General features: G+C 44.8%; 20 non-coding genes across 20 annotated transcripts; all 20 read left to right on the top strand.

The window, feature by feature from the left end:
• The first annotated feature begins 107 nt into the window (after window positions 1-107).
• On the top strand, window positions 108-179 carry trnae-cuc (transfer RNA glutamic acid (anticodon CUC)). The gene has a single exon. It is a non-coding gene; the product is annotated as a tRNA-Glu (tRNA).
• A 1233-nt stretch (window positions 180-1412) lies between these two features.
• trnaf-gaa (transfer RNA phenylalanine (anticodon GAA)) lies at window positions 1413-1485 on the top strand. The gene has a single exon. It is a non-coding gene; the product is annotated as a tRNA-Phe (tRNA).
• Window positions 1486-2401: 916 nt separating this feature from the next.
• On the top strand, window positions 2402-2473 carry trnae-cuc (transfer RNA glutamic acid (anticodon CUC)). The gene has a single exon. It is a non-coding gene; the product is annotated as a tRNA-Glu (tRNA).
• Window positions 2474-3706: 1233 nt separating this feature from the next.
• Window positions 3707-3779, top strand: trnaf-gaa (transfer RNA phenylalanine (anticodon GAA)). Its single transcript has one exon. It is a non-coding gene; the product is annotated as a tRNA-Phe (tRNA).
• Window positions 3780-4695: 916 nt separating this feature from the next.
• Window positions 4696-4767, top strand: trnae-cuc (transfer RNA glutamic acid (anticodon CUC)). Its single transcript has one exon. It is a non-coding gene; the product is annotated as a tRNA-Glu (tRNA).
• A 1233-nt stretch (window positions 4768-6000) lies between these two features.
• Window positions 6001-6073, top strand: trnaf-gaa (transfer RNA phenylalanine (anticodon GAA)). The gene has a single exon. It is a non-coding gene; the product is annotated as a tRNA-Phe (tRNA).
• A 916-nt stretch (window positions 6074-6989) lies between these two features.
• Window positions 6990-7061, top strand: trnae-cuc (transfer RNA glutamic acid (anticodon CUC)). Its single transcript has one exon. It is a non-coding gene; the product is annotated as a tRNA-Glu (tRNA).
• A 1233-nt stretch (window positions 7062-8294) lies between these two features.
• Window positions 8295-8367, top strand: trnaf-gaa (transfer RNA phenylalanine (anticodon GAA)). The gene has a single exon. It is a non-coding gene; the product is annotated as a tRNA-Phe (tRNA).
• Window positions 8368-9283: 916 nt separating this feature from the next.
• Window positions 9284-9355, top strand: trnae-cuc (transfer RNA glutamic acid (anticodon CUC)). The gene has a single exon. It is a non-coding gene; the product is annotated as a tRNA-Glu (tRNA).
• Window positions 9356-10588: 1233 nt separating this feature from the next.
• On the top strand, window positions 10589-10661 carry trnaf-gaa (transfer RNA phenylalanine (anticodon GAA)). The gene has a single exon. It is a non-coding gene; the product is annotated as a tRNA-Phe (tRNA).
• Window positions 10662-11577: 916 nt separating this feature from the next.
• Window positions 11578-11649, top strand: trnae-cuc (transfer RNA glutamic acid (anticodon CUC)). Its single transcript has one exon. It is a non-coding gene; the product is annotated as a tRNA-Glu (tRNA).
• A 1233-nt stretch (window positions 11650-12882) lies between these two features.
• trnaf-gaa (transfer RNA phenylalanine (anticodon GAA)) lies at window positions 12883-12955 on the top strand. Its single transcript has one exon. It is a non-coding gene; the product is annotated as a tRNA-Phe (tRNA).
• A 916-nt stretch (window positions 12956-13871) lies between these two features.
• trnae-cuc (transfer RNA glutamic acid (anticodon CUC)) lies at window positions 13872-13943 on the top strand. The gene has a single exon. It is a non-coding gene; the product is annotated as a tRNA-Glu (tRNA).
• A 1233-nt stretch (window positions 13944-15176) lies between these two features.
• Window positions 15177-15249, top strand: trnaf-gaa (transfer RNA phenylalanine (anticodon GAA)). The gene has a single exon. It is a non-coding gene; the product is annotated as a tRNA-Phe (tRNA).
• A 916-nt stretch (window positions 15250-16165) lies between these two features.
• On the top strand, window positions 16166-16237 carry trnae-cuc (transfer RNA glutamic acid (anticodon CUC)). Its single transcript has one exon. It is a non-coding gene; the product is annotated as a tRNA-Glu (tRNA).
• Window positions 16238-17470: 1233 nt separating this feature from the next.
• Window positions 17471-17543, top strand: trnaf-gaa (transfer RNA phenylalanine (anticodon GAA)). The gene has a single exon. It is a non-coding gene; the product is annotated as a tRNA-Phe (tRNA).
• Window positions 17544-18459: 916 nt separating this feature from the next.
• Window positions 18460-18531, top strand: trnae-cuc (transfer RNA glutamic acid (anticodon CUC)). Its single transcript has one exon. It is a non-coding gene; the product is annotated as a tRNA-Glu (tRNA).
• A 1233-nt stretch (window positions 18532-19764) lies between these two features.
• Window positions 19765-19837, top strand: trnaf-gaa (transfer RNA phenylalanine (anticodon GAA)). Its single transcript has one exon. It is a non-coding gene; the product is annotated as a tRNA-Phe (tRNA).
• Window positions 19838-20753: 916 nt separating this feature from the next.
• On the top strand, window positions 20754-20825 carry trnae-cuc (transfer RNA glutamic acid (anticodon CUC)). Its single transcript has one exon. It is a non-coding gene; the product is annotated as a tRNA-Glu (tRNA).
• A 1233-nt stretch (window positions 20826-22058) lies between these two features.
• On the top strand, window positions 22059-22131 carry trnaf-gaa (transfer RNA phenylalanine (anticodon GAA)). The gene has a single exon. It is a non-coding gene; the product is annotated as a tRNA-Phe (tRNA).
• The last annotated feature ends 349 nt before the right edge of the window (window positions 22132-22480 follow it).

Raw genomic sequence — 22480 nt, 5'->3', positions numbered from 1 at the left:
TTTTGCTGCGAACAGTTTTCCCTGGCGCGAATGTGATGAAAATTTCGAAAAAGCAAGGAGGAAAGACTGGGTTGGTCTGTTTGCTGGCACAGACGTTTGCAGCAGCTTCCCTGGTGGTCTAGTGGTTAGGATTCGGCGCTCTCACCGCCGCGGCCCGGGTTCGATTCCCGGTCAGGGAACATTGTATTTGCGTTGCTTCGAAATGCAATGCTGCTTTTGAACAAGCTTGCAGCTCACCTTGCTGTTGTTGCCCCAATCATCAGCAGCGCGTCGTGATACAACATACACTTCTGTTTTCAAGTCTGCACCAAATGACAAGATCTCGCTCAACAAGTGGAACTACAATTGCTGAAAGACAACGTAAATGTTGCCAATCATGGCTTTCTTTAGTCTTCCAGGTACCTATTTGCGCCACATCACTCGAGCTTATCATCAATCAAAGCATTGCCACTGTGGAAATATTCAGCATTTTAAACTTCGCAAAGTGTGCAAGACTGGAATCAGGGAATGCCTGGACCATGGGGACCGATAACTTATCCTTGAGCATTCATTTGGCCTGGGCCCCTTCTATATTGCACATTGGCTCACTGCGTGTCAATGTTTACCGTTCACAGGCGATTTGCAAGATCTGAATTTCCCGGCAGAGAATTCATGGAGTTTTTCATCAAACCGAGATTCACCATCACTAACGTTAAATCTCTCCTTGATTCGCGACTCTTATCTCTCTTCATCATATCACTGCTAAGGACTGAACCTGCTTTAATTTCACCTTGGCTCGGGGTCAGTGCGGCTCAATAGGACTTCGGCCCGTCTCCTTTTGACAACCCATCAGTGCCGAGAACAGAACGGGGAATTTTACTGACATGTTATGTTCTGAATCAGTTATAAACTCTCCAGTATATTTCACTGTGTCTTCAACACTGTGAGATCTAGCCTGGTGTGCAATCTTTGTGTCTTTATGAACACTTCAGCAGAACATTAAACGTACATATGGAACTACAATTGCTGATTGACACTGTGCGGTTTGCCAACATTTAAGTGCAGTGTGAGAACAATCACAATGATCATTATTCTTCCATGTACCTTCTTGCGCGGCATCACCCTAACAAACCGAGCTGATCACAGCCCGGCTATCAGTCAATTCATTGCCAGTGCGGAAAAATGCACATTTTCAAGTTAGCAACGTGCACAATCCCGGAATCAGAGAGTGCCTGGATCGTGGGCAGTGATAAATTAACATGAGCATAAAGATTTTCAATATCATTATACATTACATGAACACATCCCGAGCTCCGAGATGTGTTTGCGAGCCATTGCCCCGAAATGTGGACTGAGTGTGCGGGGCTATTCCGACCGGGGTTTAAGTTTTCTTTCAAAAAGGTGCGAGAAAGTTTTGCTTCGTTTTCTGTCGGGCCGAAATAGCTCAGTTGGGAGAGCGTTCGACTGAAGATCTAAAGGTCCCTGGTTCAATCCCGGGTTTCGGCAATATCTGGTGATTTTGCGTTTCCTTCATTTTCAGGGGAGAAGCTGGTTTGATATCGAGACAGTGCTTGAGGGATGGGCTGTTCAGCGGTTGCGTGATACTAATTTTCGACATGACTTTTTTTAGATTCAGCGCTCTTTTTCTGTTACTTTCTATTTATACTCTGCCCAGTTTTGTATATGAAGAGTGAACAATGTTTAAGCGATGCGATGTGTTCAATTCTTATGCAGTAACTCTATCACCCAGTGTGTGCCGGATACAAAATCATCTCAGGCTGGGCTTTCACGGAGCCCTAGGGCATTTTGTTGCCGTTTAAATCGGTCGTTTAGGGCGTGGTATTAATAAAGCCAAGAGCGCGGGCCCGATCCCCGTATGGGCCATCGCAATTTTTCATAATTTTTATTTGGTTTTTAGTAACATTTACAATCAAATCTTCATAACGAAACAAATCCACACGCAATCCCAAGGGATGGGAATTATTTGGAATAACAGCCATTGCTTCTTTGCCGACGGTGTGCAGAGCACAACTTTCTGTTCATAACTTGTTTCTTGCTTTGCTGATAACCGATGAACTGGAGACCAGTTCCCGGCAATGGTTAAAAGCAGAACAGACAGACAGAACGGTTCTGTCGCCCTTGATGGGCAAAAGGCTTCAGTTCAGGACAAAAACACCAAATGCAATGTTCACACGGTACCGAGAGTGAAAATTCCCGGAAAAAGGAGAGAATGAAATGGATTTCAGTGGATGCCTAGCCGCACTTAACGCTGTGATTGCGCGGACATGTCTTTGGTGTTCTCCACAAAAACTGCTTTTTGCTGCGAACAGTTTTCCCTGGCGCGAATGTGATGAAAATTTCGAAAAAGCAAGGAGGAAAGACTGGGTTGGTCTGTTTGCTGGCACAGACGTTTGCTGCAGCTTCCCTGGTGGTCTAGTGGTTATGATTCGGCGCTCTCACCGCCGCGGCCCGGCTTCGATTCCCGGTCAGGGAACATTGTATTTGCGTTGATTCGAAATGCACTGCTGCTTTTGAACAAGCTTGCAGCTCACCTTGCTGTTGTTGCCCCAATCATCAGCAGCGCGTCGTGATACAACAGACACTTCTGTTTTAAAGTCTGCACTAAATGACAAGATCTCGCTCAACAAGTGGAACTACAATTGCTGAAAGACAACGTAAATTTTGCCAATCATGGCTTTCTTTAGTCTTCCAGGTACCTATTTGCGCCACATCACTCGATCTTATCATCAATCAAAGCATTGCCACTGTGGAAATATTCAGCATTTTAAACTTCGCAAAGTGTGCAAGACTGGAATCAGGGAATGCCTGGACCATGGGGACCGATAACTTATCCTTGAGCATTCATTTGGACTGGGCCCCTTCTATATTGCACATTGGCTCACTGCGTGTCAATGTTTAGCGTTCACAGGCGATTTGCAAGATCTGAATTTCCCGGCAGAGAATTCATGGAGTTTTTCATCAAACCGAGATTCACCATCACTAACGTTAAATCTCTCCTTGATTCGCGACTCTTATCTCTCTTCATCATATCACTGCTAAGGACTGAACCTGCTTTAATTTCACCTTGGCTCGGGGTCAATGCGGCTCAATAGGACTTCGGCCCGTCTCCTTTTCACAACCCATCAGTGCCGAGAACAGAACGGGGAATTTTACTGACATGTTATGTTCTGAATCATTTATAAACTCTCCAGTATATTTCACTGTGTCTTCAACACTGTGAGATCTAGCCTGGTGTGCAATCTTTGTGTCTTTATGAACACTTCAGCAGAACATTAAATGTACATATGGAACTACAATTGCTGATTGACACTGTACGGTTTGCCAACATTTAAGTGCAGTGTGAGAACAATCACAATGATCATTATTCTTCCATGTACCTTCTTGCGCGGCATCACCCTAACAAACCGAGCTGATCACAGCCCGGCTATCAGTCAATTCATTGCCAGTGCGGAAAAATGCACATTTTCAAGTTAGCAACGTGCACAATCCCGGAATCAGAGAGTGCCTGGATCGTGGGCAGTGATAAATTAACATGAGCATAAAGATTTTCAATATCATTATACATTACATGAACACATCCCGAGCTCCGAGATGTGTTTGCGAGCCATTGCCCCGAAATGAGGACTGAGTGTGCGGGGCTATTCCGACCGGGGTTTAAGTTTTCTTTCAAAAAGGTGCGAGAAAGTTTTGCTTCGTTTTCTGTCGGGCCGAAATAGCTCAGTTGGGAGAGCGTTAGACTGAAGATCTAAAGGTCCCTGGTTCAATCCCGGGTTTCGGCAATATCTGGTGATTTTGCGTTTCCTTCATTTTCAGGGGAGAAGCTGGTTTGATATCGAGACAGTGCTTGAGGGATGGGCTGTTCAGCGGTTGCGTGATACTAATTTTCGACATGACTTTTTTTAGATTCAGCGCTCTTTTTCTGTTACTTTCTAGTTATACTCTGCCCAGTTTTGTATATGAAGAATGAACAATGTTTAAGCGATGCGATGTGTTCAATTCTTATGCAGTAACTCTATCACCCAGTGTGTGCCGGATACAAAATCATCTCAGGCTGGGCTTTCACGGAGTCCTAGGGCATTTTGTTGCCGTTTAAATCGGTCGTTTAGGGCGTGGTATTAATAAAGCCAAGAGCGCGGGCCCGATCCCCGTATGGGCCATCGCAATTTTTCATAATTTTTATTCGGTTTTTAGTAACATTTACAATCAAATCTTCATAACGAAACAAATCCACACGCAATCCCAAGGGATGGGACTTATTTGGAATAACAGCCATTGCTTCTTTGCCGACGGTGTGCAGAGCACAACTTTCTGTTCATAACGTGTTTCTTGCTTTGCTGATAACCGATGAACTGGAGACCAGTTCCCGGCAATGGTAAAAAGCAGAACAGACAGACAGAACGGTTCTGTCGCCCTTGATGGGCAAAAGGCTTCAGTTCAGGACAAAAACACCAAATGAAATGTTCACACGGTACCGAGAGTGAAAATTCCCGGAAAAAGGAGAGAATGAAATGGATTTCAGTGGATGCCTAGCCGCACTTAACGCTGTGATTGCGCGGAAATGTCTTTGGTGTTCTCCACAAAAACTGCTTTTTGCTGCGAACAGTTTTCCCTGGCGCGAATGTGATGAAAATTTCGAAAAAGCAAGGAGGAAAGACTGGGTTGGTCTGTTTGCTGGCACAGACGTTTGCAGCAGCTTCCCTGGTGGTCTAGTGGTTAGGATTCGGCGCTCTCACCGCCGCGGCCCGGGTTCGATTCCCGGTCAGGGAACATTGTATTTGCGTTGCTTCGAAATGCAATGCTGCTTTTGAACAAGCTTGCAGCTCACCTTGCTGTTGTTGCCCCAATCATCAGCAGCGCGTCGTGATACAACATACACTTCTGTTTTCAAGTCTGCACCAAATGACAAGATCTCGCTCAACAAGTGGAACTACAATTGCTGAAAGACAACGTAAATGTTGCCAATCATGGCTTTCTTTAGTCTTCCAGGTACCTATTTGCGCCACATCACTCGAGCTTATCATCAATCAAAGCATTGCCACTGTGGAAATATTCAGCATTTTAAACTTCGCAAAGTGTGCAAGACTGGAATCAGGGAATGCCTGGACCATGGGGACCGATAACTTATCCTTGAGCATTCATTTGGCCTGGGCCCCTTCTATATTGCACATTGGCTCACTGCGTGTCAATGTTTACCGTTCACAGGCGATTTGCAAGATCTGAATTTCCCGGCAGAGAATTCATGGAGTTTTTCATCAAACCGAGATTCACCATCACTAACGTTAAATCTCTCCTTGATTCGCGACTCTTATCTCTCTTCATCATATCACTGCTAAGGACTGAACCTGCTTTAATTTCACCTTGGCTCGGGGTCAGTGCGGCTCAATAGGACTTCGGCCCGTCTCCTTTTGACAACCCATCAGTGCCGAGAACAGAACGGGGAATTTTACTGACATGTTATGTTCTGAATCAGTTATAAACTCTCCAGTATATTTCACTGTGTCTTCAACACTGTGAGATCTAGCCTGGTGTGCAATCTTTGTGTCTTTATGAACACTTCAGCAGAACATTAAACGTACATATGGAACTACAATTGCTGATTGACACTGTACGGTTTGCCAACATTTAAGTGCAGTGTGAGAACAATCACAATGATCATTATTCTTCCATGTACCTTCTTGCGCGGCATCACCCTAACAAACCGAGCTGATCACAGCCCGGCTATCAGTCAATTCATTGCCAGTGCGGAAAAATGCACATTTTCAAGTTAGCAACGTGCAAAATCCCGGAATCAGAGAGTGCCTGGATCGTGGGCAGTGATAAATTAACATGAGCATAAAGATTTTCAATATCATTATACATTACATGAACACATCCCGAGCTCCGAGATGTGTTTGCGAGCCATTGCCCCGAAATGAGGACTGAGTGTGCGGGGCTATTCCTACCGGGGTTTAAGTTTTCTTTCAAAAAGGTGCGAGAAAGTTTTGCTTCGTTTTCTGTCGGGCCGAAATAGCTCAGTTGGGAGAGCGTTCGACTGAAGATCTAAAGGTCCCTGGTTCAATCCCGGGTTTCGGCAATATCTGGTGATTTTGCGTTTCCTTCATTTTCAGGCGAGAAGCTGGTTTGATATCGAGACAGTGCTTGAGGGATGGGCTGTTCAGCGGTTGCGTGATACTAATTTTCGACATGACTTTTTTTAGATTCAGCGCTCTTTTTCTGTTACTTTCTATTTATACTCTGCCCAGTTTTGTATATGAAGAGTGAACAATGTTTAAGCGATGCGATGTGTTCAATTCTTATGCAGTAACTCTATCACCCAGTGTGTGCCGGATACAAAATCATCTCAGGCTGGGCTTTCACGGAGCCCTAGGGCATTTTGTTGCCGTTTAAATCGGTCGTTTAGGGCGTGGTATTAATAAAGCCAAGAGCGCGGGCCCGATCCCCGTATGGGCCATCGCAATTTTTCATAATTTTTATTTGGTTTTTAGTAACATTTACAATCAAATCTTCATAACGAAACAAATCCACACGCAATCCCAAGGGATGGGAATTATTTGGAATAACAGCCATTGCTTCTTTGCCGACGGTGTGCAGAGCACAACTTTCTGTTCATAACTTGTTTCTTGCTTTGCTGATAACCGATGAACTGGAGACCAGTTCCCGGCAATGGTTAAAAGCAGAACAGACAGACAGAACGGTTCTGTCGCCCTTGATGGGCAAAAGGCTTCAGTTCAGGACAAAAACACCAAATGCAATGTTCACACGGTACCGAGAGTGAAAATTCCCGGAAAAAGGAGAGAATGAAATGGATTTCAGTGGATGCCTAGCCGCACTTAACGCTGTGATTGCGCGGACATGTCTTTGGTGTTCTCCACAAAAACTGCTTTTTGCTGCGAACAGTTTTCCCTGGCGCGAATGTGATGAAAATTTCGAAAAAGCAAGGAGGAAAGACTGGGTTGGTCTGTTTGCTGGCACAGACGTTTGCTGCAGCTTCCCTGTTGGTCTAGTGGTTATGATTCGGCGCTCTCACCGCCGCGGCCCGGCTTCGATTCCCGGTCAGGGAACATTGTATTTGCGTTGATTCGAAATGCAATGCTGCTTTTGAACAAGCTTGCAGCTCACCTTGCTGTTGTTGCCCCAATCATCAGCAGCGCGTCGTGATACAACATACACTTCTGTTTTAAAGTCTGCACTAAATGACAAGATCTCGCTCAACAAGTGGAACTACAATTGCTGAAAGACAACGTAAATGTTGCCAATCATGGCTTTCTTTAGTCTTCCAGGTACCTATTTGCGCCACATCACTCGAGCTTATCATCAATCAAAGCATTGCCACTGTGGAAATATTCAGCATTTTAAACTTCGCAAAGTGTGCAAGACTGGAATCAGGGAATGCCTGGACCATGGGGACCGATAACTTATCCTTGAGCATTCATTTGGCCTGGGCCCCTTCTATATTGCACATTGGCTCACTGCGTGTCAATGTTTACCGTTCACAGGCGATTTGCAAGATCTGAATTTCCCGGCAGAGAATTCATGGAGTTTTTCATCAAACCGAGATTCACCATCACTAACGTTAAATCTCTCCTTGATTCGCGACTCTTATCTCTCTTCATCATATCACTGCTAAGGACTGAACCTGCTTTAATTTCACCTTGGCTCGGGGTCAGTGCGGCTCAATAGGACTTCGGCCCGTCTCCTTTTGACAACCCATCAGTGACGAGAACAGAACGGGGAATTTTACTGACATGTTATGTTCTGAATCAGTTATAAACTCTCCAGTATATTTCACTGTGTCTTCAACACTGTGAGATCTAGCCTGGTGTGCAATCTTTGTGTCTTTATGAACACTTCAGCAGAACATTAAATGTACATATGGAACTACAATTGCTGATTGACACTGTACGGTTTGCCAACATTTAAGTGCAGTGTGAGAACAATCACAATGATCATTATTCTTCCATGTACCTTCTTGCGCGGCATCACCCTAACAAACCGAGCTGATCACAGCCCGGCTATCAGTCAATTCATTGCCAGTGCGGAAAAATGCACATTTTCAAGTTAGCAACGTGCACAATCCCGGAATCAGAGAGTGCCTGGATCGTGGGCAGTGATAAATTAACATGAGCATAAAGATTTTCAATATCATTATACATTACATGAACACATCCCGAGCTCCGAGATGTGTTTGCGAGCCATTGCCCCGAAATGAGGACTGAGTGTGCGGGGCTATTCCGACCGGGGTTTAAGTTTTCTTTCAAAAAGGTGCGAGAAAGTTTTGCTTCGTTTTCTGTCGGGCCGAAATAGCTCAGTTGGGAGAGCGTTAGACTGAAGATCTAAAGGTCCCTGGTTCAATCCCGGGTTTCGGCAATATCTGGTGATTTTGCGTTTCCTTCATTTTCAGGGGAGAAGCTGGTTTGATATCGAGACAGTGCTTGAGGGATGGGCTGTTCAGCGGTTGCGTGATACTAATTTTCGACATGACTTTTTTTAGATTCAGCGCTCTTTTTCTGTTACTTTCTAGTTATACTCTGCCCAGTTTTGTATATGAAGAATGAACAATGTTTAAGCGATGCGATGTGTTCAATTCTTATGCAGTAACTCTATCACCCAGTGTGTGCCGGATACAAAATCATCTCAGGCTGGGCTTTCACGGAGTCCTAGGGCATTTTGTTGCCGTTTAAATCGGTCGTTTAGGGCGTGGTATTAATAAAGCCAAGAGCGCGGGCCCGATCCCCGTATGGGCCATCGCAATTTTTCATAATTTTTATTCGGTTTTTAGTAACATTTACAATCAAATCTTCATAACGAAACAAATCCACACGCAATCCCAAGGGATGGGACTTATTTGGAATAACAGCCATTGCTTCTTTGCCGACGGTGTGCAGAGCACAACTTTCTGTTCATAACGTGTTTCTTGCTTTGCTGATAACCGATGAACTGGAGACCAGTTCCCGGCAATGGTAAAAAGCAGAACAGACAGACAGAACGGTTCTGTCGCCCTTGATGGGCAAAAGGCTTCAGTTCAGGACAAAAACACCAAATGAAATGTTCACACGGTACCGAGAGTGAAAATTCCCGGAAAAAGGAGAGAATGAAATGGATTTCAGTGGATGCCTAGCCGCACTTAACGCTGTGATTGCGCGGAAATGTCTTTGGTGTTCTCCACAAAAACTGCTTTTTGCTGCGAACAGTTTTCCCTGGCGCGAATGTGATGAAAATTTCGAAAAAGCAAGGAGGAAAGACTGGGTTGGTCTGTTTGCTGGCACAGACGTTTGCAGCAGCTTCCCTGGTGGTCTAGTGGTTAGGATTCGGCGCTCTCACCGCCGCGGCCCGGGTTCGATTCCCGGTCAGGGAACATTGTATTTGCGTTGCTTCGAAATGCAATGCTGCTTTTGAACAAGCTTGCAGCTCACCTTGCTGTTGTTGCCCCAATCATCAGCAGCGCGTCGTGATACAACATACACTTCTGTTTTCAAGTCTGCACCAAATGACAAGATCTCGCTCAACAAGTGGAACTACAATTGCTGAAAGACAACGTAAATGTTGCCAATCATGGCTTTCTTTAGTCTTCCAGGTACCTATTTGCGCCACATCACTCGAGCTTATCATCAATCAAAGCATTGCCACTGTGGAAATATTCAGCATTTTAAACTTCGCAAAGTGTGCAAGACTGGAATCAGGGAATGCCTGGACCATGGGGACCGATAACTTATCCTTGAGCATTCATTTGGCCTGGGCCCCTTCTATATTGCACATTGGCTCACTGCGTGTCAATGTTTACCGTTCACAGGCGATTTGCAAGATCTGAATTTCCCGGCAGAGAATTCATGGAGTTTTTCATCAAACCGAGATTCACCATCACTAACGTTAAATCTCTCCTTGATTCGCGACTCTTATCTCTCTTCATCATATCACTGCTAAGGACTGAACCTGCTTTAATTTCACCTTGGCTCGGGGTCAGTGCGGCTCAATAGGACTTCGGCCCGTCTCCTTTTGACAACCCATCAGTGCCGAGAACAGAACGGGGAATTTTACTGACATGTTATGTTCTGAATCAGTTATAAACTCTCCAGTATATTTCACTGTGTCTTCAACACTGTGAGATCTAGCCTGGTGTGCAATCTTTGTGTCTTTATGAACACTTCAGCAGAACATTAAACGTACATATGGAACTACAATTGCTGATTGACACTGTACGGTTTGCCAACATTTAAGTGCAGTGTGAGAACAATCACAATGATCATTATTCTTCCATGTACCTTCTGGCGCGGCATCACCCTAACAAACCGAGCTGATCACAGCCCGGCTATCAGTCAATTCATTGCCAGTGCGGAAAAATGCACATTTTCAAGTTAGCAACGTGCAAAATCCCGGAATCAGAGAGTGCCTGGATCGTGGGCAGTGATAAATTAACATGAGCATAAAGATTTTCAATATCATTATACATTACATGAACACATCCCGAGCTCCGAGATGTGTTTGCGAGCCATTGCCCCGAAATGAGGACTGAGTGTGCGGGGCTATTCCTACCGGGGTTTAAGTTTTCTTTCAAAAAGGTGCGAGAAAGTTTTGCTTCGTTTTCTGTCGGGCCGAAATAGCTCAGTTGGGAGAGCGTTCGACTGAAGATCTAAAGGTCCCTGGTTCAATCCCGGGTTTCGGCAATATCTGGTGATTTTGCGTTTCCTTCATTTTCAGGGGAGAAGCTGGTTTGATATCGAGACAGTGCTTGAGGGATGGGCTGTTCAGCGGTTGCGTGATACTAATTTTCGACATGACTTTTTTTAGATTCAGCGCTCTTTTTCTGTTACTTTCTATTTATACTCTGCCCAGTTTTGTATATGAAGAGTGAACAATGTTTAAGCGATGCGATGTGTTCAATTCTTATGCAGTAACTCTATCACCCAGTGTGTGCCGGATACAAAATCATCTCAGGCTGGGCTTTCACGGAGCCCTAGGGCATTTTGTTGCCGTTTAAATCGGTCGTTTAGGGCGTGGTATTAATAAAGCCAAGAGCGCGGGCCCGATCCCCGTATGGGCCATCGCAATTTTTCATAATTTTTATTTGGTTTTTAGTAACATTTACAATCAAATCTTCATAACGAAACAAATCCACACGCAATCCCAAGGGATGGGAATTATTTGGAATAACAGCCATTGCTTCTTTGCCGACGGTGTGCAGAGCACAACTTTCTGTTCATAACTTGTTTCTTGCTTTGCTGATAACCGATGAACTGGAGACCAGTTCCCGGCAATGGTTAAAAGCAGAACAGACAGACAGAACGGTTCTGTCGCCCTTGATGGGCAAAAGGCTTCAGTTCAGGACAAAAACACCAAATGCAATGTTCACACGGTACCGAGAGTGAAAATTCCCGGAAAAAGGAGAGAATGAAATGGATTTCAGTGGATGCCTAGCCGCACTTAACGCTGTGATTGCGCGGACATGTCTTTGGTGTTCTCCACAAAAACTGCTTTTTGCTGCGAACAGTTTTCCCTGGCGCGAATGTGATGAAAATTTCGAAAAAGCAAGGAGGAAAGACTGGGTTGGTCTGTTTGCTGGCACAGACGTTTGCTGCAGCTTCCCTGTTGGTCTAGTGGTTATGATTCGGCGCTCTCACCGCCGCGGCCCGGCTTCGATTCCCGGTCAGGGAACATTGTATTTGCGTTGATTCGAAATGCAATGCTGCTTTTGAACAAGCTTGCAGCTCACCTTGCTGTTGTTGCCCCAATCATCAGCAGCGCGTCGTGATACAACATACACTTCTGTTTTAAAGTCTGCACTAAATGACAAGATCTCGCTCAACAAGTGGAACTACAATTGCTGAAAGACAACGTAAATGTTGCCAATCATGGCTTTCTTTAGTCTTCCAGGTACCTATTTGCGCCACATCACTCGAGCTTATCATCAATCAAAGCATTGCCACTGTGGAAATATTCAGCATTTTAAACTTCGCAAAGTGTGCAAGACTGGAATCAGGGAATGCCTGGACCATGGGGACCGATAACTTATCCTTGAGCATTCATTTGGCCTGGGCCCCTTCTATATTGCACATTGGCTCACTGCGTGTCAATGTTTACCGTTCACAGGCGATTTGCAAGATCTGAATTTCCCGGCAGAGAATTCATGGAGTTTTTCATCAAACCGAGATTCACCATCACTAACGTTAAATCTCTCCTTGATTCGCGACTCTTATCTCTCTTCATCATATCACTGCTAAGGACTGAACCTGCTTTAATTTCACCTTGGCTCGGGGTCAGTGCGGCTCAATAGGACTTCGGCCCGTCTCCTTTTGACAACCCATCAGTGACGAGAACAGAACGGGGAATTTTACTGACATGTTATGTTCTGAATCAGTTATAAACTCTCCAGTATATTTCACTGTGTCTTCAACACTGTGAGATCTAGCCTGGTGTGCAATCTTTGTGTCTTTATGAACACTTCAGCAGAACATTAAATGTACATATGGAACTACAATTGCTGATTGACACTGTACGGTTTGCCAACATTTAAGTGCAGTGTGAGAACAATCACAATGATCATTATTCTTCCATGTACCTTCTTGCGCGGCATCACCCTAACAAACCGAGCTGATCACAGCCCGGCTATCAGTCAATTCATTGCCAGTGCGGAAAAATGCACATTTTCAAGTTAGCAACGTGCACAATCCAGGAATCAGAGAGTGCCTGGATCGTGGGCAGTGATAAATTAACATGAGCATAAAGATTTTCAATATCATTATACATTACATGAACACATCCCGAGCTCCGAGATGTGTTTGCGAGCCATTGCCCCGAAATGAGGACTGAGTGTGCGGGGCTATTCCGACCGGGGTTTAAGTTTTCTTTCAAAAAGGTGCGAGAAAGTTTTGCTTCGTTTTCTGTCGGGCCGAAATAGCTCAGTTGGGAGAGCGTTAGACTGAAGATCTAAAGGTCCCTGGTTCAATCCCGGGTTTCGGCAATATCTGGTGATTTTGCGTTTCCTTCATTTTCAGGGGAGAAGCTGGTTTGATATCGAGACAGTGCTTGAGGGATGGGCTGTTCAGCGGTTGCGTGATACTAATTTTCGACATGACTTTTTTTAGATTCAGCGCTCTTTTTCTGTTACTTTCTAGTTATACTCTGCCCAGTTTTGTATATGAAGAATGAACAATGTTTAAGCGATGCGATGTGTTCAATTCTTATGCAGTAACTCTATCACCCAGTGTGTGCCGGATACAAAATCATCTCAGGCTGGGCTTTCACGGAGTCCTAGGGCATTTTGTTGCCGTTTAAATCGGTCGTTTAGGGCGTGGTATTAATAAAGCCAAGAGCGCGGGCCCGATCCCCGTATGGGCCATCGCAATTTTTCATAATTTTTATTCGGTTTTTAGTAACATTTACAATCAAATCTTCATAACGAAACAAATCCACACGCAATCCCAAGGGATGGGACTTATTTGGAATAACAGCCATTGCTTCTTTGCCGACGGTGTGCAGAGCACAACTTTCTGTTCATAACGTGTTTCTTGCTTTGCTGATAACCGATGAACTGGAGACCAGTTCCCGGCAATGGTAAAAAGCAGAACAGACAGACAGAACGGTTCTGTCGCCCTTGATGGGCAAAAGGCTTCAGTTCAGGACAAAAACACCAAATGAAATGTTCACACGGTACCGAGAGTGAAAATTCCCGGAAAAAGGAGAGAATGAAATGGATTTCAGTGGATGCCTAGCCGCACTTAACGCTGTGATTGCGCGGAAATGTCTTTGGTGTTCTCCACAAAAACTGCTTTTTGCTGCGAACAGTTTTCCCTGGCGCGAATGTGATGAAAATTTCGAAAAAGCAAGGAGGAAAGACTGGGTTGGTCTGTTTGCTGGCACAGACGTTTGCAGCAGCTTCCCTGGTGGTCTAGTGGTTAGGATTCGGCGCTCTCACCGCCGCGGCCCGGGTTCGATTCCCGGTCAGGGAACATTGTATTTGCGTTGCTTCGAAATGCAATGCTGCTTTTGAACAAGCTTGCAGCTCACCTTGCTGTTGTTGCCCCAATCATCAGCAGCGCGTCGTGATACAACATACACTTCTGTTTTCAAGTCTGCACCAAATGACAAGATCTCGCTCAACAAGTGGAACTACAATTGCTGAAAGACAACGTAAATGTTGCCAATCATGGCTTTCTTTAGTCTTCCAGGTACCTATTTGCGCCACATCACTCGAGCTTATCATCAATCAAAGCATTGCCACTGTGGAAATATTCAGCATTTTAAACTTCGCAAAGTGTGCAAGACTGGAATCAGGGAATGCCTGGACCATGGGGACCGATAACTTATCCTTGAGCATTCATTTGGCCTGGGCCCCTTCTATATTGCACATTGGCTCACTGCGTGTCAATGTTTACCGTTCACAGGCGATTTGCAAGATCTGAATTTCCCGGCAGAGAATTCATGGAGTTTTTCATCAAACCGAGATTCACCATCACTAACGTTAAATCTCTCCTTGATTCGCGACTCTTATCTCTCTTCATCATATCACTGCTAAGGACTGAACCTGCTTTAATTTCACCTTGGCTCGGGGTCAGTGCGGCTCAATAGGACTTCGGCCCGTCTCCTTTTGACAACCCATCAGTGCCGAGAACAGAACGGGGAATTTTACTGACATGTTATGTTCTGAATCAGTTATAAACTCTCCAGTATATTTCACTGTGTCTTCAACACTGTGAGATCTAGCCTGGTGTGCAATCTTTGTGTCTTTATGAACACTTCAGCAGAACATTAAACGTACATATGGAACTACAATTGCTGATTGACACTGTACGGTTTGCCAACATTTAAGTGCAGTGTGAGAACAATCACAATGATCATTATTCTTCCATGTACCTTCTTGCGCGGCATCACCCTAACAAACCGAGCTGATCACAGCCCGGCTATCAGTCAATTCATTGCCAGTGCGGAAAAATGCACATTTTCAAGTTAGCAACGTGCACAATCCCGGAATCAGAGAGTGCCTGGATCGTGGGCAGTGATAAATTAACATGAGCATAAAGATTTTCAATATCATTATACATTACATGAACACATCCCGAGCTCCGAGATGTGTTTGCGAGCCATTGCCCCGAAATGTGGACTGAGTGTGCGGGGCTATTCCGACCGGGGTTTAAGTTTTCTTTCAAAAAGGTGCGAGAAAGTTTTGCTTCGTTTTCTGTCGGGCCGAAATAGCTCAGTTGGGAGAGCGTTAGACTGAAGATCTAAAGGTCCCTGGTTCAATCCCGGGTTTCGGCAATATCTGGTGATTTTGCGTTTCCTTCATTTTCAGGGGAGAAGCTGGTTTGATATCGAGACAGTGCTTGAGGGATGGGCTGTTCAGCGGTTGCGTGATACTAATTTTCGACATGACTTTTTTTAGATTCAGCGCTCTTTTTCTGTTACTTTCTAGTTATACTCTGCCCAGTTTTGTATATGAAGAATGAACAATGTTTAAGCGATGCGATGTGTTCAATTCTTATGCAGTAACTCTATCACCCAGTGTGTGCCGGATACAAAATCATCTCAGGCTGGGCTTTCACGGAGTCCTAGGGCATTTTGTTGCCGTTTAAATCGGTCGTTTAGGGCGTGGTATTAATAAAGCCAAGAGCGCTGGCCCGATCCCCGTATGGGCCATCGCAATTTTTCATAATTTTTATTCGGTTTTTAGTAACATTTACAATCAAATCTTCATAACGAAACAAATCCACACGCAATCCCAAGGGATGGGACTTATTTGGAATAACAGCCATTGCTTCTTTGCCGACGGTGTGCAGAGCACAACTTTCTGTTCATAACGTGTTTCTTGCTTTGCTGATAACCGATGAACTGGAGACCAGTTCCCGGCAATGGTTAAAAGCAGAACAGACAGACAGAACGGTTCTGTCGCCCTTGATGGGCAAAAGGCTTCAGTTCAGATCAAAAACACCAAATGAAATGTTCACACGGTACCGAGAGTGAAAATTCCCGGAAAAAGGAGAGAATGAAATGGATTTCAGTGGATGCCTAGCCGCACTTAACGCTGTGATTGCGCGGACATGTCTTTGGTGTTCTCCACAAAAACTGCTTTTTGCTGTGAACAGTTTTCCCTGGCGCGAATGTGATGAAAGTTTCGAAAAAGCAAGGAGGAAAGACTGGGTTGGTCTGTTTGCTGGCACAGACGTTTGCAGCAGCTTCCCTGGTGGTCTAGTGGTTAGGATTCGGCGCTCTCACCGCCGCGGCCCGGGTTCGATTCCCGGTCAGGGAACATTGTATTTGCGTTGCTTCGAAATGCAATGCTGCTTTTGAACAAGCTTGCAGCTCACCTTGCTGTTGTTGCCCCAATCATCAGCAGCGCGTTGTGATACAACATACACTTCTGTTTTCAAGTCTGCACCAAATGACAAGATCTCGCTCAACAAGTGGAACTACAATTGCTGAAAGACAACGTAAATGTTGCCAATCATGGCTTTCTTTAGTCTTCCAGGTACCTATTTGCGCCACATCACTCGAGCTTATCATCAATCAAAGCATTGCCACTGTGGAAATATTCAGCATTTTAAACTTCGCAAAGTGTGCAAGACTGGAATCAGGGAATGCCTGGACCATGGGGACCGATAACTTATCCTTGAGCATTCATTTGGCCTGGGCCCCTTCTATATTGCACATTGGCTCACTGCGTGTCAATGTTTACCGTTCACAGGCGATTTGCAAGATCTGAATTTCCCGGCAGAGAATTCATGGAGTTTTTCATCAAACCGAGATTCACCATCACTAACGTTAAATCTCTCCTTGATTCGCGACTCTTATCTCTCTTCATCATATCACTGCTAAGGACTGAACCTGCTTTAATTTCACCTTGGCTCGGGGTCAGTGCGGCTCAATAGGACTTCGGCCCGTCTCCTTTTGACAACCCATCAGTGCCGAGAACAGAACGGGGAATTTTACTGACATGTTATGTTCTGAATCAGTTATAAACTCTCCAGTATATTTCACTGTGTCTTCAACACTGTGAGATCTAGCCTGGTGTGCAATCTTTGTGTCTTTATGAACACTTCAGCAGAACATTAAACGTACATATGGAACTACAATTGCTGATTGACACTGTACGGTTTGCCAACATTTAAGTGCAGTGTGAGAACAATCACAATGATCATTATTCTTCCATGTACCTTCTTGCGCGGCATCACCCTAACAAACCGAGCTGATCACAGCCCGGCTATCAGTCAATTCATTGCCAGTGCGGAAAAATGCACATTTTCAAGTTAGCAACGTGCACAATCCCGGAATCAGAGAGTGCCTGGATCGTGGGCAGTGATAAATTAACATGAGCATAAAGATTTTCAATATGATTATACATTACATGAACACATCCCGAGCTCCGAGATGTGTTTGCGAGCCATTGCCCCGAAATGAGGACTGAGTGTGCGGGGCTATTCCGACCGGGGTTTAAGTTTTCTTTCAAAAAGGTGCGAGAAAGTTTTGCTTCGTTTTCTGTCGGGCCGAAATAGCTCAGTTGGGAGAGCGTTAGACTGAAGATCTAAAGGTCCCTGGTTCAATCCCGGGTTTCGGCAATATCTGGTGATTTTGCGTTTCCTTCATTTTCAGGGGAGAAGCTGGTTTGATATCGAGACAGTGCTTGAGGGATGGGCTGTTCAGCGGTTGCGTGATACTAATTTTCGACATGACTTTTTTTAGATTCAGCGCTCTTTTTCTGTTACTTTCTATTTATACTCTGCCCAGTTTTGTATATGAAGAGTGAACAATGTTTAAGCGATGCGATGTGTTCAATTCTTATGCAGTAACTCTATCACCCAGTGTGTGCCGGATACAAAATCATCTCAGGCTGGGCTTTCACGGAGCCCTAGGGCATTTTGTTGCCGTTTAAATCGGTCGTTTAGGGCGTGGTATTAATAAAGCCAAGAGCGCGGGCCCGATCCCCGTATGGGCCATCGCAATTTTTCATAATTTTTATTTGGTTTTTAGTAACATTTACAATCAAATCTTCATAACGAAACAAATCCACACGCAATCCCAAGGGATGGGAATTATTTGGAATAACAGCCATTGCTTCTTTGCCGACGGTGTGCAGAGCACAACTTTCTGTTCATAACTTGTTTCTTGCTTTGCTGATAACCGATGAACTGGAGACCAGTTCCCGGCAATGGTTAAAAGCAGAACAGACAGACAGAACGGTTCTGTCGCCCTTGATGGGCAAAAGGCTTCAGTTCAGGACAAAAACACCAAATGCAATGTTCACACGGTACCGAGAGTGAAAATTCCCGGAAAAAGGAGAGAATGAAATGGATTTCAGTGGATGCCTAGCCGCACTTAACGCTGTGATTGCGCGGACATGTCTTTGGTGTTCTCCACAAAAACTGCTTTTTGCTGCGAACAGTTTTCCCTGGCGCGAATGTGATGAAAATTTCGAAAAAGCAAGGAGGAAAGACTGGGTTGGTCTGTTTGCTGGCACAGACGTTTGCTGCAGCTTCCCTGTTGGTCTAGTGGTTATGATTCGGCGCTCTCACCGCCGCGGCCCGGCTTCGATTCCCGGGCAGGGAACATTGTATTTGCGTTGATTCGAAATGCAATGCTGCTTTTGAACAAGCTTGCAGCTCACCTTGCTGTTGTTGCCCCAATCATCAGCAGCGCGTCGTGATACAACATACACTTCTGTTTTAAAGTCTGCACTAAATGACAAGATCTCGCTCAACAAGTGGAACTACAATTGCTGAAAGACAACGTAAATGTTGCCAATCATGGCTTTCTTTAGTCTTCCAGGTACCTATTTGCGCCACATCACTCGAGCTTATCATCAATCAAAGCATTGCCACTGTGGAAATATTCAGCATTTTAAACTTCGCAAAGTGTGCAAGACTGGAATCAGGGAATGCCTGGACCATGGGGACCGATAACTTATCCTTGAGCATTCATTTGGCCTGGGCCCCTTCTATATTGCACATTGGCTCACTGCGTGTCAATGTTTACCGTTCACAGGCGATTTGCAAGATCTGAATTTCCCGGCAGAGAATTCATGGAGTTTTTCATCAAACCGAGATTCACCATCACTAACGTTAAATCTCTCCTTGATTCGCGACTCTTATCTCTCTTCATCATATCACTGCTAAGGACTGAACCTGCTTTAATTTCACCTTGGCTCGGGGTCAGTGCGGCTCAATAGGACTTCGGCCCGTCTCCTTTTGACAACCCATCAGTGACGAGAACAGAACGGGGAATTTTACTGACATGTTATGTTCTGAATCAGTTATAAACTCTCCAGTATATTTCACTGTGTCTTCAACACTGTGAGATCTAGCCTGGTGTGCAATCTTTGTGTCTTTATGAACACTTCAGCAGAACATTAAATGTACATATGGAACTACAATTGCTGATTGACACTGTACGGTTTGCCAACATTTAAGTGCAGTGTGAGAACAATCACAATGATCATTATTCTTCCATGTACCTTCTTGCGCGGCATCACCCTAACAAACCGAGCTGATCACAGCCCGGCTATCAGTCAATTCATTGCCAGTGCGGAAAAATGCACATTTTCAAGTTAGCAACGTGCACAATCCAGGAATCAGAGAGTGCCTGGATCGTGGGCAGTGATAAATTAACATGAGCATAAAGATTTTCAATATCATTATACATTACATGAACACATCCCGAGCTCCGAGATGTGTTTGCGAGCCATTGCCCCGAAATGAGGACTGAGTGTGCGGGGCTATTCCGACCGGGGTTTAAGTTTTCTTTCAAAAAGGTGCGAGAAAGTTTTGCTTCGTTTTCTGTCGGGCCGAAATAGCTCAGTTGGGAGAGCGTTAGACTGAAGATCTAAAGGTCCCTGGTTCAATCCCGGGTTTCGGCAATATCTGGTGATTTTGCGTTTCCTTCATTTTCAGGGGAGAAGCTGGTTTGATATCGAGACAGTGCTTGAGGGATGGGCTGTTCAGCGGTTGCGTGATACTAATTTTCGACATGACTTTTTTTAGATTCAGCGCTCTTTTTCTGTTACTTTCTAGTTATACTCTGCCCAGTTTTGTATATGAAGAATGAACAATGTTTAAGCGATGCGATGTGTTCAATTCTTATGCAGTAACTCTATCACCCAGTGTGTGCCGGATACAAAATCATCTCAGGCTGGGCTTTCACGGAGTCCTAGGGCATTTTGTTGCCGTTTAAATCGGTCGTTTAGGGCGTGGTATTAATAAAGCCAAGAGCGCGGGCCCGATCCCCGTATGGGCCATCGCAATTTTTCATAATTTTTATTCGGTTTTTAGTAACATTTACAATCAAATCTTCATAACGAAACAAATCCACACGCAATCCCAAGGGATGGGACTTATTTGGAATAACAGCCATTGCTTCTTTGCCGACGGTGTGCAGAGCACAACTTTCTGTTCATAACGTGTTTCTTGCTTTGCTGATAACCGATGAACTGGAGACCAGTTCCCGGCAATGGTAAAAAGCAGAACAGACAGACAGAACGGTTCTGTCGCCCTTGATGGGCAAAAGGCTTCAGTTCAGGACAAAAACACCAAATGAAATGTTCACACGGTACCGAGAGTGAAAATTCCCGGAAAAAGGAGAGAATGAAATGGATTTCAGTGGATGCCTAGCCGCACTTAACGCTGTGATTGCGCGGAAATGTCTTTGGTGTTCTCCACAAAAACTGCTTTTTGCTGCGAACAGTTTTCCCTGGCGCGAATGTGATGAAAATTTCGAAAAAGCAAGGAGGAAAGACTGGGTTGGTCTGTTTGCTGGCACAGACGTTTGCAGCAGCTTCCCTGGTGGTCTAGTGGTTAGGATTCGGCGCTCTCACCGCCGCGGCCCGGGTTCGATTCCCGGTCAGGGAACATTGTATTTGCGTTGCTTCGAAATGCAATGCTGCTTTTGAACAAGCTTGCAGCTCACCTTGCTGTTGTTGCCCCAATCATCAGCAGCGCGTCGTGATACAACATACACTTCTGTTTTCAAGTCTGCACCAAATGACAAGATCTCGCTCAACAAGTGGAACTACAATTGCTGAAAGACAACGTAAATGTTGCCAATCATGGCTTTCTTTAGTCTTCCAGGTACCTATTTGCGCCACATCACTCGAGCTTATCATCAATCAAAGCATTGCCACTGTGGAAATATTCAGCATTTTAAACTTCGCAAAGTGTGCAAGACTGGAATCAGGGAATGCCTGGACCATGGGGACCGATAACTTATCCTTGAGCATTCATTTGGCCTGGGCCCCTTCTATATTGCACATTGGCTCACTGCGTGTCAATGTTTACCGTTCACAGGCGATTTGCAAGATCTGAATTTCCCGGCAGAGAATTCATGGAGTTTTTCATCAAACCGAGATTCACCATCATTAACGTTAAATCTCTCCTTCATTCGCGACTCTTATCTCTCTTCATCATATCACTGCTAAGGACTGAACCTGCTTTAATTTCACCTTGGCTCGGGGTCAGTGCGGCTCAATAGGACTTCGGCCCGTCTCCTTTTGACAACCCATCAGTGCCGAGAACAGAACGGGGAATTTTACTGACATGTTATGTTCTGAATCAGTTATAAACTCTCCAGTATATTTCACTGTGTCTTCAACACTGTGAGATCTAGCCTGGTGTGCAATCTTTGTGTCTTTATGAACACTTCAGCAGAACATTAAACGTACATATGGAACTACAATTGCTGATTGACACTGTACGGTTTGCCAACATTTAAGTGCAGTGTGAGAACAATCACAATGATCATTATTCTTCCATGTACCTTCTTGCGCGGCATCACCCTAACAAACCGAGCTGATCACAGCCCGGCTATCAGTCAATTCATTGCCAGTGCGGAAAAATGCACATTTTCAAGTTAGCAACGTGCACAATCCCGGAATCAGAGAGTGCCTGGATCGTGGGCAGTGATAAATTAACATGAGCATAAAGATTTTCAATATCATTATACATTACATGAACACATCCCGAGCTCCGAGATGTGTTTGCGAGCCATTGCCCCGAAATGTGGACTGAGTGTGCGGGGCTATTCCGACCGGGGTTTAAGTTTTCTTTCAAAAAGGTGCGAGAAAGTTTTGCTTCGTTTTCTGTCGGGCCGAAATAGCTCAGTTGGGAGAGCGTTAGACTGAAGATCTAAAGGTCCCTGGTTCAATCCCGGGTTTCGGCAATATCTGGTGATTTTGCGTTTCCTTCATTTTCAGGGGAGAAGCTGGTTTGATATCGAGACAGTGCTTGAGGGATGGGCTGTTCAGCGGTTGCGTGATACTAATTTTCGACATGACTTTTTTTAGATTCAGCGCTCTTTTTCTGTTACTTTCTAGTTATACTCTGCCCAGTTTTGTATATGAAGAATGAACAATGTTTAAGCGATGCGATGTGTTCAATTCTTATGCAGTAACTCTATCACCCAGTGTGTGCCGGATACAAAATCATCTCAGGCTGGGCTTTCACGGAGTCCTAGGGCATTTTGTTGCCGTTTAAATCGGTCGTTTAGGGCGTGGTATTAATAAAGCCAA

Source organism: Pristiophorus japonicus, chromosome 28 (genome assembly GCF_044704955.1).
Source record: "Pristiophorus japonicus isolate sPriJap1 chromosome 28, sPriJap1.hap1, whole genome shotgun sequence".
In the NCBI taxonomy this organism is placed as follows: Eukaryota; Metazoa; Chordata; class Chondrichthyes; family Pristiophoridae; genus Pristiophorus; species Pristiophorus japonicus.
Note: the sequence above shows the minus strand (reverse complement) of the source record. Positions and strands in the feature narration are given on the sequence as shown.